We start from the raw sequence: 14,138 nt of genomic DNA, 5'->3' as shown, positions 1-14,138 counted from the left end.
TATTTTTAGGAGTTTTTACACCACAGCAGTGACAAATTAATTCAGGAGGTCTTCTGACTCTTGTTCACAACGTGTGTGAGCATCTTCTCTGTGGATTCATTACAGCACAGCTGCTCTCACTGACTGCTGAGACCACGGGATCTGCAGATTTGGGGGATTTCTGGGGCAGGGAGGAACCTGTGAGAGTCACCCTGGCTGGGGTCACACGTTGATGGCACAGCCCTGGTGGCTCAGGATTTGTTGTTACATCTCCACCTCGGGCTTTTGGGAACGGGCTGAAAGCAGGGCTTGGGCAAAGAGGGGTTTTTAAAACACTTCCTGTGGAACTGAACAAAAAATTGTCACCCAAATTCCTTTGGTGGATCTTTTCCTGGCTGTCCCCTGGATCTCTGTGAGATGGGAACATCTGAGAGTCTCTGTTCAGGTTTCTGTAGAGCTCTGGGACATTTTTGTCCCTCACAGAGTGGTCAGGCCTTGGGCTGGGCTGCCCAGGGAGGTTTGGGGTCCCTGGAATTGTCCCAGAGCAGTCTGGATGTGGCCTTGGGGACAGGGATTGGGGTGATGCTGCTGGGGCTGGGGTGGCACTGGGTGATCCTGGAGGGCTCTTCCCACCTTGGTGATCCTGGGATTGCTGGCAGTGCTCAGAGATCCCAATTCCTGGTGTTTGGAAGTCAGGATTTTTGAGGAATGGCAGAAAAGGGAAGCCCCAGCAGTGCAGAACATGCCCTCTGGTGAGGTTTCCTGTGAAGACCCCGAGGATGTTCCCTGCAAGGGCAGAGAGGGAATCAGGGCAAGGTTGGGAAAGTCACAGGCAGGGATGGCAGTCCTCAAAGGACATTTGCATAACAAGCTGCTTTGTTAATTCTTTTTTAATATCCTTTAGGAGGAACATTTTGGGTGTTTTGTTCTCCTCCCCTTCACAGCAGGCAGACCTTAAACCGCTGCCCCAAAGAATCTGAACTGAGGAGGAATTGTCAGGCTGAGAAGGGGAAAGAAGCAGAAATATTCCCCATGCCCAGGTGGGCAGCCTCCCCTCCCACATTGCTCAGGAATTCCCACCCTCCCATCCCTTCTCCTTCCCCTGGCATGCTGTTTCAGGCCTCGGGGATGTGTTTAACTCCGAGGACATGAGCAGTCACACTGGGGAGAGATTCACATGACTCCAGCCATGCCCTGGCATCGGGATCTCCCGAATGAAGGGCACGGCAGGGAATGGCCAGGGTAAAAATGATGCCAGGCTTTTGTCCCTGCTGCAATGCCCCTGACACCCGTGGAATTGCACAGGCCTGAACGGGCTCCAGCTCCCTCAGCTGCCACTTTCCATTGCTGTGTTCATGGAGGGATAACAGCCAAGCCTGTGCCTGGCTGGGGGGACTTCAGGATCTTTGTGTCCTTCAGGACAGGATTGTGCCCCTGGAGCTGCAGCAGAGCTGTGTTCCCCACATCCCCACAGCCCAGAGAGTGCCACAGGGGCGGCTGGGGTGACAATCAGAGCAGCTCTGATTGTCCTGCCACTCCCCTGGGGCTCTCTGTGGCTTTTCATGGGACAGGAGCCCCTCTGGCCTTGCTTGGGCTCTTGGCTGCCCCTCTTGGTGTCCTGCACCAGTTTCAAACAGCTGGGAGGTGAGCACTGGAATAAAAATGTCATAAGGCCCTAAGGAATCTCTCCTAAGAACGTTTCTCCCTCTTTTCCATGCCCAGGTGCCCCCGTGGTGTTTTTTGGGAGCCCCCAGGCTGTGCCACAGCAACTCCAGCGAGGCCAAACTCGCTCTCACTGCAGTCCCCCGTGTTTCCCTGCAGATCCCAAAGCTGTGCCACACCCTCTCCCAGGAACCCCCAAACCTGGGCAGTTTTGGGGGGTAGAAAACCCACCCCAAAGCACAGCCCGGCCAAGCAACCCCGTGCTCCTCCTGAGGGATGCCTGACAGATCTATCTTTAGTGCCACAGTGAGTCACACCATTGTGATCCGACTTTAGCCTTTGTCGGAGCGATGAGCCAGGCCATGGGACCGGCTGCGGGCGAGAGCATTATGGGATGGAGCTGTAAAATTCCACTGCTGCCTCCTCTCCCGGGCGGCGGCGAGCGAGGAGCGGGGGGCGCGAGGCTGGCACAGCAGCGCGGGGCATCCTCGGCACGGGGAGGCTGCGGGGCACAGCCGGGCACAGCCGGGCACAGCCGGGCACAGCTGGGCACAGCTGGGCACAGCTGGGCACACGGGGCCGGCCCGGGGTGCCCGCAGTGGCGGGGTGCCCGCCCGGCTGTGCGCGGATGCTGCCGCGTTGCTAAGCGACAGCGGCAGGCAGAGATGCTCCTGCATCCCGCACAGCCGCGGGGTAGCCGGGCTGGGCCGGCCGGTTCTGCTGGGAAAATGTTCATTTTCTGCTGGCCAGAAGGGCACAGGGGTGCTGCTGCCTCCTCCCCGCGTGGGATGGGAGTCACGGCATCCCCGGGATAGCAGCTCCGGCCGTGCCCCGGGGGCTGGGCAGCTCGGGGGAAATGGGAATAAACAACCAGGGGGATGGGACAGACAGAATGATCCCTGTAGCACAGAGCCCCTGCCAATGGTTCTCTCGTGGATTCAAGGGTGGAAAAGCCCTCCCAGGCCAGCGAGATCCCCCCTTTGTCAGCAAGTGCCACCTCCAGCCACCTCCAGCCTTCCCTGGGCACCTCCAGGGGTGGAGGCTCCAAACCTCCCCCTGCCAAATGAAACCCTCTGTGAGTCCCACGTGTTGGTGGGACAAACACAGACATCGACTGGGCATGCTGGGACAGTTTTGAGGCGCTCAGCACCCCAGGCCGTTGGATGATCCCACCACAAACCAGTGGGGAGTTTTAAGCCCGATGAGTGAGGTTTTGGCAGAGCCTCCCTGCCGAGCCCCTCCTTGAAATGATTCCAGCTGTTGCACACAAAAAGAGAAGCCCAATCCCATTCTGGAAAGGGCTGAGGGGTTGTTCTAGAAGGAAAGGGCAGCCAGGCTGGTGCCCAGGGCCACAGAGAAGGTGGCACCCGCAGTGTCCTGTCCCAGGGCAGCAGAGGCCTCTGCACGCGCCAGGCTTTGAGCACAGCCCAAATCCCCAGGGCTGAAACGTTCATTTTTTGGGCAGATCGTGGCTGGCAGCAGGTGCTGAGAGGGGAGGGATGCAGAGGAGCTGACAAAAGGCAGCAGGCAGCTCCTGGCACGTGAGCCTGGCTGGGTTTTTCCGCTGCGCGGGGCGGGCGCCGAGCAGGGAGGGGAGCAGGGCAGGAAAACCACCCTGGCAGCATCCACGAGGGTCTGGGGACAGAGAGCAACAGCTGCCCTGCCCTTGGCTGGCCCCTGAGGACATCCCAGCACCAGCCAGAGCGGGGACTTGTTTGGACACATTTTGGGGGAGCAGCAGTTTCGCGGTGGCTGAGCCCCTCCTGTCCCTGCACTCCCTCCTGCTCCGGGGGTGGAAGCAGGTAAATGAGGCACAAATCTAAAATGATCTCCTAGTTTAGGCAAGGGTTGGGATGAGATGGATCAGAGCAGGCTCTGGAGGAGCTGAGGCACTGCAGCTCGAGGCAGAAACGCTCTCGTGGCGCTCGGTGGCGTTGGGCCAGGAGCAGAACAAAGGCGGCCACAGAACTTCCATTTCTCACCAAATTGCAGCAGATTGAGGCAGATTTGGCACTCGAGGCTCCTCAGCCCCTCCCATCAGGCTCCTCGATTTTTGTTTGTACAGAAGGCAAATTTAATAATTTAATTGTAGGAGAAGGTGCTCAGAATTTGCAGTGAGTGTAGGAAACCCCCTGAGCACTTTGGAGGGAAAACCACTGCTACAACAACATAAAATTCATCCTTCAGGGTTTGCACCTTTTTTTTTTTTTTTTTATGTCAGGTGAGAGAAAAAAAGAATATAATCTGTCTTTTTATTTAATTTTTTTTAACTTCACTTGGAATGATTGCCCAGATGGATTTTCAGCAAGATATTTCCTCCACAAAACACCTCAACAAAAGCAGCGACGGTAGAGCACCAGGAGTAGGAAAAAGGTGCAGGATTTCACCATAAGTCTGCAAATCTTTCTGTCACCTCGTGAGGAACAGAGCTGTGAGTGTGGGGAGGTCCTGGAATTGATTATCCAGGAAAACCTTGAACTCCCCATCCCTGGAAGTGTCCAAGGCCAGGCTGGACAGGGCTCGGAGCAACATGGGATTGTGGAAAGTGTCCCTGGCTGTGGCAGGGGGTGGAATTGGATGAGCTTTTAGATCCCTCCTGACCCAAACCTTGTGTGATTCCATGATTAACACAAAAGATGACTTATCCCAGCTCTTCCTGAGGGCTGAGAGTCATCACAAGGAAACGTAGAGGATAAATTGCTCCTTGCCCCCAAACGGTGCCAAACCGGGCACGGGAAGGAGAGCAGCGTTCAGCTGGGCAGAAGCAAAAAAAAAAAAAGAAACAAGACAATCTCTGATGAGATTGGAAATAAAAAACAGCCTGGGGGTGTTTTCTCTCCGAGTTTCAGGGTAAATACCACTGGGGTTTGGGTGTCATTAATATCTGATTATTGCAGCTCCTATTTAGCAGCGGCCCCACCCAGCCCCGTCTCCGTTTCACGGGCACGTCCCAGCAATTTGCCAGCTGCAGGTTGTGCTGAGAGATGGAAATAACTGTATCATCATTTCATTAGCACCTGGCCGGGGGAGAGGATCCATTAATCCAGCTCTGGAGGCACCTCCTGCGAGAAATGAGGGAGGAGGCCCCACTCCAGCCTCTCCTGTAGTGAAAGGAAAGCTGCAATTATTTCTTGACAGTTTCCTACTTCCTCAAACAGATCACCGCAGCTTCTTCTTATTTTTCTTTTTTTTTTTATTTTAATTTTTTTTTATTCTCTTCTCTTTTATTCTCTTGTCTTGCAAGAAATAAGGTTTGAGTGTTTGTTTTGTGCTACAAGAGATGTCACAGCCTCCTCCTTGCTCCAAGTGACTCGGGGTCAATGTAATCTGAAAAACCAACTCCAGCAGAACAAACTTGTCACAGATAAATCCCCAGGCACTGGATCTGCTGCTGCTCCCCCTCAAAAGCTGCTTTGCATTTTTCCCTTTTCCTTTGTGCCCATCCTGGTGGATGAGGGAGAAGTCAAATTGTCCTTTAGCCCTGCATGTGGGAGGTGCTCCTGGATAAAGGAATTTCTGTGCTGGGAATAAAAGGAGTTGATCATTCAAAAAATCTTCTTGAGCCTGTTTGGCCCATCAGGATCAGCCTTCCTGCAGCACTCAGGCCATTGATCCTCAAATCCAGGTCCAAATTCCTCTCCTCAGCCTCTGAGAAGCGTTAGAGGGTGCTTTTTATATTAATTTGCTTTTTATGTTCATTTCAAATCTGGCCCTTGGGTTTTGCCTTTGGATTTGCTGGTGAGGGGTAGCCAGGTTTGCTTACAAAGACATCCACAAAGATTTATTTTAAATATTGCCAGAAGCAGGCTCACATTTAAAACTTTTATTAATATATTTATTGAATAGATTTAGAACATTTGGGATCACAGAATGGTTTGGGTTAAAGACCCTCTGATTCCAACAACCCCTGCCAAGAGCAGGGATGGCATTCACAGGTCAGCTTGCTCAGGGCCCCATTTACTGTTTTTATATTTACTTTGAATTCCACTGAAACATTTATTTATGCCTATAGTTCAAATTGCAGCAAATTGAAAAAGGAACCAAAAAAAGGAGTTCATTTTTGTGATCTTTTAATCTTTGTTTATTTGAAGAAACATTCCCCCTAAGCAGAGAAGAAAAAGAAATCAGGATTTTTTTTTTGGTAGATGTAGACATTTCAAGATGTTTTTCCCTTTTTTTTCAATGAGGGGAAAATGAAAACAAAAATAGTATAAACTCCATCCTTTATCCAGTCATTTTTAATAGCAGAGCCCTAAAATCTGGTTTGGAAGAGGGAAGATGCGTTACAGAAATATCTCAGCGGGGTTTATTTGCCCTGCTCCTGGCCCAGTGACAGCAACACCCTCCTGAATGTTTTTCCAGCCCAGGGAAAGCTGCTGATGGCTGCTTCAGAGGCCAATTTTTGTTTGTCCCTTGCAGTTGTGTCTGTGTCAGAGCCACTTGACAGCACCAAACCACGAGTGAAGAATGCACCCAAAAAATTCAGGGATGGGGAAAAATCCAGGGAAATCTGTGGGGGAGTAACAGGAGCCAGCTTTTGATGCTCCCCTTGTTGTGTCACTGTGCTCCAGGGACTCCTCAGCCCTGAAAATGTAAAATAAAATAAAAAAAAACAAAACAGGATTTTCCCTCTCTTCTGGCTTGGGGAAAAGGCAGAGTTTGACCCTGAGCTGGTGGGGCTGAGGTGGCCCCAAAGATCACAGGGAGGGAATTCTGATCTGTCAGAGCTCTGAAGTTGGAGAAGGGCTTGAGGAATTTATTCGTGGCTTAACTCACACAGGAGTTGTTGTCTTGCAGCTCTGGTCCCTGTGTTGGTGTGTGGAGGACAGAAGGAGCACAGATGAAAGGACAGAATTTCCAGCTCCTTGCCCAGGCTCCCAGCACACAAAATTTGTTCTGGCTTCTTGCCACAGACTCCCCTGGATGAGTTCTGGGGTCCTGCTCACTCCTTGACTGGTCACTCAGACTCCTGTGAGGTTCTGCCTTGAGGCTGGAGGGATCCCCTGCACCTCCCTGGCACAGAATCCCCGAATCCCCGGGGCTGGCACAGCCCTGCCAGCCCATGCAGTGCCAGCTGTGCCCCATGGGCACCTTGTCCCCAGCCCAGAGCACTCAGTGCCACCTCCAGGGCACACCTGCAAACCTCCAAACCTCCCTGGGCACCCCTTTCCAAGGCCTGGCCACCCTTTCCATGGGGAAATTCCTCCTGAGCTCCTTCCTCTCAGCTGTTTCCATCTCCTCCCACAGCTTCTGTCTGTATTTGATGAACCTTTTCAGGGGACTCTCATTTGCTTTATCTTTAAAACATCTTTCAAACCACTGCAATGGTATGAAAACCAACAACAAAAAAAAAAAGAAATAATTAATATTTATGAGTTGCATCTTTTAATTCACTGAGCAGTTCTGAGGAGCAAGTCACAGGAAACGGGGTTGGGGAAATCTATTTGCTCATCAGTGCTGAGCTGCTTCTCCACGGGATATTGTCAAATGCTTTTTCCAGCTCATGTTGGACTGGCCAGATGAAACACTCCCATGTGGGTTCCCACTTGGGGGGGGTGGGTATTGCAAGAAATGCTGAGAATCCCCCCCTCACTGAGCTCTGCTGCCTTGGGGGAAGGTGCCAGCAGAGCAAAACCAACCCAGAGCACACAAAACCCCTGCCCAGAGGTTTGGAATAGCAGCTGATGGGAAGGAGAAGGATAGAGACCCCATTTGTGTGGGTGACATTTTTCCAAGTCTTTAAATTTAAACAGGGTTAATTTAGAAAGTTCTAGAATGGCCATATCTGTTTCCAGGAAAAAAAAAAAAAAGGCAAAAAAAAGCCTGGATTTCTCAATCAGCTCAAATGTCCCTGGCCATATGTATTGGCATTGGGACTCCTCTTTCCACACAAAACTAACCCCAGGATTAGGAACACCAGTAATTCTTTGCTCAAAGTGAAGTCTAGAAATAAACCTCATCAGGATCCAAACCTTGTTAAATATTTTGTGGTGCTGCTGGACAGAAGGAAGACATTTCAGATTTGTAGTTATAATTAACTATCAGGAGGGAGAAAATGCTCCCAAAGTTTCCTTCTCTTTTTCTCTCATTTTTCAGAGACTTTTATGTGGGCAAATTCTACAGCTGGAGAATTGGAGGAAATATTGGAAGAGGGATGGGAGTTAAGAAATGGAATTGTTCAAGTGCTAATGAGAGGTAAATTGATATATAGGAAAACAGGAAACACTGGCTGCCAACATAGGGCAAAATAAGGAGATCCAGGTTGGACTCCTTGAGATTTAAACAGGATTTTAAGTGAATCTCTTTATTTGCAACAGAATTAGAAGAGTTCGAATCTGCCCCAGAAGCTGTTTAATGAAAGTGAGTCCACTGGCTCGGGGATGGGATCACCACAGCAGGATCCACGGGAAGTTTTCCAGGGGTACAAAGTGGAAAAGAGAGGCTGGAGTGAGCTGAGGTGGCAGAGTCTGCAGTGCCTGCTTGTAGAACTTGGATTTTGGCAGAATGTTACGATGTTTGATGGAGTTTTCTGTTGATTGTGAAGAGAACTACATCCACATCTACATCTGTATCTATCTGTATCTATATCATCCATGTAGCTATGTCTATGTATGTTGAAATATCAGCATCTATATAGCTATATATTGCTATATCTAATCTATGTTTATATCTCTGTATCTCTATATTTCTATAGCTCTATCTCTCTATATCTCTATATCTACACTATTTCTGTGTGTCTCTGTATCTCTATATCTCTATGTTTATATCTATATATCAATATCTATATATCTATAACTATATAGTTATATATCTAAATCCATATCTATATTGATATACCTGTGTCTGTATCTCTTTATCTCTATATCTATCTATATACCTATATTTATATCTCTATATATCTACATATCTCTATATCACCTATATAGCTCTATGTCTATGTCTATATCTAAAACTATATATCTATATCTAAATCCTTATTTCTATTGATATATCTGTATCTATATCCCTTTATCTCTATATCTCTATCTATCTCTCTTTATCTCATCTATCTATGTACCCATATTTATATATCTATATATCTACATATCTCTATCTCTATATCACCTACATATCTCTATCTATATCTATGTCTATATCTATATATCAATATCTATATATCTATATCTAAATCCATATCTATATTGATAAATATGTATCTATATCTCTTTATCTCTGTACCTCTATATCTCTATCTCTATCTCTATCTATATACCTGTATCTATATATCTATATATCTATATATCTATATATCTATATATCTATATATCTATATATCTATATATCTATATATCTATATCTAAATCCATATCTATATTGATATATCTCTTTATATCTATACCTCTATATCTCTATCTATATACCTATATCTATATATCTACATATCCATATATCTACATCTATCTATATATCTATATCTATATATCTATATATCTCAATGTTCTTGTCTGTATCTCTATATCAATATCTATATATCTGTACCTAAATCCATATCTATATTGATATATCTCTGTCTATATCTTTTTATCTCTTTACCTCTATCTGTATCTCTATCTATACACCTTTATCTATATATCTATATATCTATATATCTATATATCTATATATCTATATATCTATATATCTATATATCTATATATCTATATATCTACATATATCTATATCTACATCTACATCTATCCATATCTATATATCAATATATCTATATATCTATATATTTACATCTATCTATATATAATCTCAATATCTTTGCCTATATCTATATATCAATATCTATATAACTATATATCTATATGCCTACATGTCTATATATCTACATGTCTCTCTATGTCTGTATCTCCATCTCTCTATCATATCTCGGTATCTCTGTCCATGCTATCTCCCCATCCGTGTCCCCAGCAGCAGCAGGCTCTGTGCAGGGAGTGCCCCCCAAGCCTTCCCAAGGCTTTCCCCCCTCTCCAGGTGCTCCCTGATCCCTGTGCCACCCCCTCTGTTCCCAGCTTTCCTGGAAGATGGTGGAGAGACCTTTGGGGTTTCAAAAGGGATGAGCCCCTTTGAGTCACACAGAAATCAGCTCTGCAATTTCAGCCTTTACTCATGACACGAGTGCTTCCCACATTGTGTAACCTGCCTTTCCCAAATGCCACGAGGAGCAGGATGAGCCCCTCCAGCTCCTCCTGCCAGGCCAGGAAATCACAGCTGACTCAAATCTCTCTGTCCTTGTCCTCCCTGAGAGCAGCTCTGACAATTGTTTAAATTATTCTTCTGGTTGTTACTTGCCCTGGGCAGTTCTGACATCAAGGCTCTCTTGTGCAGCTCTCCAACGCTTCTTGGAGGAAGAGGTTGGAGAAGCTGTTGGAATGAACCCAGAGGAGCTCTGGAGCCAGGCTGGGAGAGCTGGGAATGCTCAGCCTGGAGAGGAGAAGCTGCAGGGAGAGCTCAGAGCCCCGGCAGGGCCTGAAGGGATCCAGGAGAGCTGCAGAGGGACTGGGGACAAGGCCTGCAGGGACAGCACCCAGGGAATGGCTGCCAGTGCCAGAGGGCAGGGCTGGATGGGATCTTGGCAATGAGGAATTGTTCCCTGGCAGGGTGGGCAGGCCCTGGCACAGGGTGCCCAGAGCAGCTGGGGCTGCCCCTGCATCCCTGGAAGAAAATATTGAAGTGCTCATTTCTATGGGTCAGCTACAGAAGTGCAAGAGGAAACAATTGGTTGGTTCGGTTTGAATTTCTGTTCCTGTTATTCCTGCTGGCTGTTCCAGAACTTTCCTCTGCCCTCACTGGGAGCAGAAAGAGGCCACTTTCCCCCTCTGCTCGTTTGTTATCATTTTATCACCTCACCAATGCATCCATCAGCTTGTTGGTGATTTTACAGCGCAGCTCCAGAGCTGTTTTCTGGAAATGAGTAAAACAAACATCAGGAAGAAAGTTGACACAACATATTTTGGTTGGGTTTTTTTTTTATTTCTTTCTTTTAATCACAAAATCTTGCTGGGCACTGATCAATGCTTTTTTTAAACAAGAACTGCTCCAGATTAAACAAGAAAAGAGACCAAAGCACCCAGGGTTTGCTTGTTTTGGACAGTGCTGTTGCAGAGGTGTAGCTGCTGAGCATCGTGCCACTTTGATCAGCTGCACAGAGAAAACACACAGCAAGTTCACAATTTATTCTGCCAGCTGCCCAGGCAATTATTTGAAGCTCCTTAGTTCACCTGACCTTTAAAACTTCTTTTAACACACAATCACATCTGAGCAAGTGGAGTGTTAAGGTCAGTTCTTGCTCTCAGAGCAGAGCAGAGCCAGCCTGTTGTGCAAGCAGAGCTGGACATTTGAAGGATATCATTGTTCTGCGATTGCAAGAGAAGATGACTTCAAAAATCCAAGACCAAAGGTGATGTGGAATTAAATTGTGGTTTAGAGCCAAACAAACCGATCCAAAATAGGGCCAAAGATAAAAGTGCTGCTATTTTGCCAGGCCACGGCCACTTAAACTCAGCCCTGGCTGCTCTGTGCTCGAGCCCTGAGGAAATGAACCCTGCAGAAAACACATGCAGAACCTGGTGGAATATTCCATGTTCCCAGACTGGAACGTTCCAGCCCCATGGAGCACCTGGAGTGCTTTGCACACACAGCTGAAGTCAGGTCTAATGGCCAGGGGGGACGTGTTCCCCTTGTTCCCTCTCAGATTAAACTCCCACTGACTTCACTGGCAGCTTTTCATGGAATAACAATTGGATAAACCTCAAGGTCTGACTCAGACAATGGCCCCAGTGGCTCCTGAGGCTGTTCAGGGAAAAAAAGCCTCTTTGGGGTGATGTTATCTCTGAGGAGAAAGACTTTGTCCTTTGGCAGCTGCTGCTTGAGAAGGTTCCAGTCCTGCCCATGTTGGGATTCCAGCTCAGGACCTTGGGATGTTCTTCCTTTGGAGATGTGGGAGCTCAAGGTGTGGCAGGGGGACGTGGAAGTGCCTTGGTCGTGGTTTTCCATGGCCCAGTGACAGCAGAGATGTTGGTTTTGACCAGAAGGGAAACCAAAAATCTGTTTGCTGCAAGGTCTGTGGTGGATTCCAAAGGCTGGACCCATTTTAAATCTCAGCAATCCCCCTTATTCAATTCATTGAGGAGAGAACAACCTGCAGGGAGTAAACAGGGAGTAAACAGGGAGTAAAACATTCTCCATTTGTTTCCTCTCCTTGTGCTATGAGACCAAGGACACCTGGGATTGAATCCCCTTAGGGATGAGAGCTGGGCCTGCCCCATCCCATCCCATCCCATCCCATCCCATCCCATCCCATCCCATCCCATCCCATCCCATCCCATCCCATCCCATGCCCTGGGCTGAGCCCCAGCTGGGATCAGGAGAGGGATTGGGGTTGGAGATGGGATTGGGATGGGGATGGGGATGGGGATGGGATTGGGATTGGGGATAGATATAGGGATTGGGATTGAGCCCCCACAGGTGATTTCCCAGCTGCAGAGCTGCCCCAGCCCTGGGCCCAGCCCAGGGAGGAGCTGGAGCTGCTGCAGAGAGCCCAGAGGAGGCTCCAGGATGAGCAGAGGGATGGAGCAGCTCTGCTGGCAGGAAAGGCTGGCACAGCTGGCATTGTTCACCTGCACAGGAGAAGCTTTGGCCTGAGCTCAGGGTGGCCTTGCAGGGCCTGCAGGAGCCCCAGGAAAGCTGGAGAGAGACAATTGCCAGGGGATGCAGGGACAGCACCCAGGGAATGAGGTGGAATGAGACGATCTTCAATGTCCCTCCCATCCCACACCACTCTGAGATTCCATGAACATCTCCCCCAAGGGCAGGCAGCCAGAACTCAGGAATGGCCCAAAGGTGCTGAAAAGGATGGAAATGTGTCTTTGGGGAAGGGCTGGGAGAGCTGGGACTGGGGGAAGGCTCCAGGATCTCATCCGTGCCCCAGGACACTGCAGGGAGGGGCAAAGGGACAGAAACTGCCCTGGAATTCCCAAGGGATTGTATTTGCTTCCACATGAAACCCAGGGTAATTCATCCCCTTTAATGATGTTACAGGGAATCCTGGCAGGGGGTGAAACACTTCCCTGATCTAGGAGTGGGAGAAAAAGGAAAGGGGCAGGACCAGGCTCTGCCCGGCGTGCCCAGCGCCAGAGCTGGGGCACAAAGGGGAGCAGAGGAGGCTCCCTGGAACACCTGGCAATGCTTTTCCCTGTGAGTGGAAAGCCCAGGTTACCCAGTGGAGCTGTTGGGAGCTTTCCATCCCTGGAGATGCCCAAAACCCACCTGGACACAATCCTGGGCAAACAGGGGGCCTGGGCCAGGTGCTGTTCCCACCTCAGCCCCTGGGACAAAGTGCCGGGATTGATTTCCCAGCCCCTGCCTTGCAATAAATGTCCCAGCCCTTGCCAGCCAGCAGAGAGTTCCAGAGCCACCCAGCAGCGCCTGAAAACAAGCTGCAATTCCCCAAATTGCCCCAGATAAGGGGCAGGGTTATCTCACAGGTATCAATATTAGCTCACGTGCAGGTACAACGAAACGGGAGCGAATCTATTGCTCCTCCAAACCAGGAAAGGATTACTCAATGAATTCATCTGCAGTGAGTCACAAGGTAAATTGAAGCAGTTGCTCACTGTTTGGTGTCATAAAAGTGGCAAGCAGAGATTTATGGATAACTGAAGATCTGCTGTTTGAGAGCAGGGAACAATGGAGTGCCACCATTTGTGTCCCCTGGGAAGCAGAGCCCTGGCCAAGGTGTGGCAGTGCCACATGCCAGGGGACACCAGAGGGCTGGAAAAGCTGAGGGTGGAGATGCCCTGTCCCACTGTGACAACACTGAGGGAGCTGGGGCTGCTCAGCCTGGAGAAAAGGAGACTCAGGGCTGCCCCCATCACTCTGCACAGCTCCTGAAAGGTGCCTGTGCTCACCTGGGGCTGGGCTCTTTCTCCAGCAGCACTGACACAACCAGAGCACACAGCCTCCAGCTGCACCAAGGGAAATACAGGTTGGACAGCAGGGAAAAGGTTTTTGCAGCAAGGGTGAGAAAGTTCTGGAATGGCTGCCCGGGGAGGTGGTGCAGTCCCCATCCCTGGGTGTGTTTAACAAAGCCTGGATGTGGCACTGGGGGCCAGGGCTCAGTTGAGCTGCTGGGGCTGGGCTGGACTCCATGGGCTTGGAGGTCTCTTCCAACCTGGGCATTCTGGGATTCTGGGAATTCTGTGTGAACCAGAGGTGACAGCAGTCCCAGCTGGTCCCTGAGGTGCTGCTCTGGTGCTATCACAGCCGGACTCCTCTGCCCTTCCCAGCACTCTGCATCCTCTGATTTCAGCAGCAGGGGACAGCAAGAAAGGGTTTTCAAAGATATTAAATTCCTACCAGGGCCATGAAAATTGGAAACTGGACAGGAGAAGCTTTGGCCTGAGCTCAGGGTGGCCTTGCAGGGCCTGCAGGAGCCCCAGGAAAGCTGGAGAGAGACAATTTCCAGGGGATGC

This window comes from Camarhynchus parvulus, chromosome 1, assembly GCF_901933205.1.
Source record: "Camarhynchus parvulus chromosome 1, STF_HiC, whole genome shotgun sequence".
NCBI lineage: Eukaryota > Metazoa > Chordata > Aves > Passeriformes > Thraupidae > Camarhynchus > Camarhynchus parvulus.
This window is presented reverse-complemented; position numbering follows the sequence as displayed.